Here is a 3,629-nt window from a genome sequence, read left to right as displayed (position 1 = left end):
TGGAATAGGGTAAAGTTTGGCATGGGTTTTCGTGAGGGTTCGAGTTCTGGTTGGGATAGTTCTAGATGTGCGACGTGTGGTAGGAGGCACAAAGGAGTCTGTCGGGCTGGGACAACAGCATGTTTCAGGTGCGGACAGGAGGGGCACATGGCACGAGAGTGTCCCACTAGAATCGTGTCAGCACAATTCCCACAGACATCCTCAGACCATATCATTCCACCAGAAGCTCCAACCAGAGATAGCGAAAGGGGAGTAGTCCCTTCTTCAGGAGGTTCCTTAAGTGGAAGTCCGTTAGTTCCGGCTCGGATTTTCACCCAGGTTCGGCCAGAGACAGACACACCGAACACAGTGGTGCCAGGTAAGCTCACTTTTGAGTGTTCTGCTGTGTGTATGGTTTTCTGGACACTAGTAGAAGATCAGTTGATGTGAAAATAGGAAAGTGTAATAGAGTTAGATGGACAGAGATAAAGAGTTCAAGGTTAATGAGCCAGGAAAGAGCTTGAGAGCTATAGCCGTGGATTTTATCAATCCAGCTAGAGAGAGAGTGATCTCTCATCCCGGAATAGAGACCTCAAGGATACTTGACATAAGACAGAGAAGAGCGTAAGACAGTGAATAAGACAGTAAAGAGGAAAAAAAAAAAAATAATAATAATAACAAGAAGAAAAGTAAGTAAGAGAAAAGTAAGCAAAAAGAAAAGTAAATGAGGTAGAACCAAGCAGAGAAAGAACAGAGTAGAATAACGTAAAGTAAGAAAGGTCTGATAGAGATTTCAGTTAGTCTGTGAGTCTGGGTTTAGATGGCGATTGAGCTTTAGTTCAGATAGTTCTGGATACGTGAGGCGTGGAGTGTACACAAAAGTAGTCTGTTGATATGGGACTACGGCATGTATAGATGCGAGCAGGAAGGACTCATGTTATGTGAGTATCCTACTGCGGCCCTGATTGGCACAGTCTCAGCAGATGACTGCTAGTAGTGTAACTCAGCCTGTAGCTCTAGCCATGTTTCAGGACAGCGGTTGAGACAGGAGGAGCGAGTTCTCCTAATTTGTGGTCGGTTCCCGAGGAAAGATTCGTTAGCTTTAGTTTGGATCTTCATCCTGACTCAGTAGGAGGCTAACACATCGAACACGGTGACGTCAGATACGTTCACTTGAGAGCGTTCAGATGTGTAGGTTATCATGGACCCTGATGTTTCTTTCCCTGTTGTTTTGAGAGCCATAGCTAGAGGGGGGGGTTGATAACTTCTGGGCTTAGAAAGTTTCTTTGGGTTGATAGACCCGAGTGTGATCCATCTGTGGCAGAGTCAGTCTGTCATTTCAGTTCAGAGTTTGGTGCGAGTAGTGGATGCAATCCAGCTGACCTTATGGTTCTAGAGTTGACTAGTGATGTCAATCTAGGGCGGATTGGCTAGCTACTCGAGGTACTACCTAAGTCTGCAACGACAAGGTAGGAGAGTTTAGGGGTCAGAGGCTCGGATGGATCCGAGTTAGTCCTCAGAGGGGACAGTATAGCATACCCAGAAGGTTGATATCAGCCCTACAGACTCGTGACTTCTTTAGGCAGGGTAATCAGGGGTTTTCTTGCTCTTGTTTGAGAGCAGAATAGTCAGGGCAGGGAACCAGCCTCAGTACTCATAGACAGAAAAAGAGAAAGAGAGTGATATATTCCAGCCACGTTAGCAGGATTACCAATAGAGTCGGGAAGTCAAGTGAGGATGAAGCCTAGACTTATCTTCATCTCTTCCTGTGACATGGTACCTGTAGCATGTAAGACGTGAAAAGTTGTCAGAGGTAGAAAGAAACATAATGGCAGGAGTGAGAGAGATAGTAAGCAGTGTGCACTTGGTAGCGAAGGCTTCTATCCGACTTAGTACCACACACCCTGGAATGGTCCAGTATCATTGTGAGAACCGAAGGATGAAACCTTGAGATTTTGTCACAGCTGTGAACAGGTGCACAAGGTCACTACCAAGGATAGGTGTTCCCACACAGATCGGTGGAGACCGCTAGTTGGAACTGATTAGCCTCCACGATAGATCTAAGAGGTGGGTGGGAACTAGATGGTGCGAATAAGAGAGAAAAGTCAGTGTACTAGATGAATAAACCAGAGGTAAGAGGTAACACTGCTCAGCGATTTACTGGGAAAGGCAGATGAGATGTTAGCTGCCCTCAGGGAAAAGTCGCTTATCAGTTTATCCTAGAGAGACGAGCTACAGAGCTAAAGAGCTAAAGCGCTAGTCCAGTGTAGGTCAAAGGATCAAAAGAGAACAGGACAGGAGAGAAACGAAGAAGAAAGGCAGGCAAGGATTAGAGTGGCGCAGTAAAAGTGTAGACTAGAAGAGAATAGAGAAGCATGCCCCTTATCTACTAAGTGGTGTAGATAAGAGAACACGGCATAGAAGCCAAGTTCTGTAATCTGAGTTCGGTTTTGGGGCATGTCTGTGTGACTCGTGATGTGTCACCATAGAGAAAGCTATAATCACGTCATCTAACCGTTCCTGAGAGCTGTTGCTCCTCTGATCGGGTAAGTACAGAGAAGCAAAGGTGAGTGTAACCAGAGTAGTGTGCATAGAACTGAGAAAAGGTAAAGAGAAAGGGAAGTCAGTAGGTAGCAAAGAGAGTCAAGTGGACTATGTACAGACAGGAGTGATCAGTAATCCAGGTAGAGTGTGGACACAGATTAAGCAGTTAAGGGGCAGCAGAGTCAGAATGTATAGCTAACCCGGGAGTTTTACTCCAGGGGTATCTGTGTCTCTTCGTAGAAAAAGGTGTTAGGCTTTCCGTACTTGCGTATTTGCATCTATGTGCTTGTTATTGTAAACATTCGAGGACGAATGGTTTTAAAGGGGGGAAGAATGTAATACCCGGCTAAGTCAGACATCGGAATTCCTATCATCAGGTGGAATTCGGGGATGTCAGAGACTTCTAGTACGGTATTAGAAAGAGTTGCTAAATGTTTTTAAGACTTTGTAAGGTTTAGCGTAGAAAACGAGTTGAGTTTCGTGGAGAATTGGCCAAAGGAGTTTTTGTCATGTTCGGCCCCCGAAGGTTAAGTTCGGCCGCCGAAAGTGCCCAATGTTCGGCCCCCGAAGGTTATGTTCGGCCCCCGAAAGTTGCATGGTTTTGCATGCAGTTTCGGCAGCCGAAGCTGAGGTGGTCGGTTAGTTGTGCACACTCCTCAGTCCGTGGTTTGGCCAGGTGTTCACCTCCAGATCATGACCAGAGGGTAGGCCACGTCTCCCTTGACTCATCTGCAAGCTTTTATCAGCTTATGCAGAGGGTTGGTTGTGTCTAAGTGGTTGGAAAGGGTTGGAGAGAAAAGAAGAGTGTTGGAGGTGTGGTGAAGGTGAAGTCGTGGTGGCCATAGTTCAGTGTTTAGGTTGTCCCAGCATCTGGTTGCAAGAGGTAAGGGAAGCTTTTAACTTGTTTTCATGGTTTATGAACAGCTTGTAAGGAGGTTAAGGGTAGAGTTGGTTATATAGGTGTTAGGTATAGTTTTGATGTTTTAATGGTGTAAGCATGTTATGTATATTGTTTTGTTGGCGTTTAAGTTGTTTGATGCTCCTTTATGCTTGTTAAAGTGTTTATGTATGTTTTAGAGGGGTTAACTGCAAGTATTGAGGGCTGA

The sequence above is a fragment of the Manihot esculenta genome, chromosome 1 (assembly GCF_001659605.2).
Source record: "Manihot esculenta cultivar AM560-2 chromosome 1, M.esculenta_v8, whole genome shotgun sequence".
Taxonomy (NCBI): Eukaryota; Viridiplantae; Streptophyta; class Magnoliopsida; order Malpighiales; family Euphorbiaceae; genus Manihot; species Manihot esculenta.
This window is presented reverse-complemented; position numbering follows the sequence as displayed.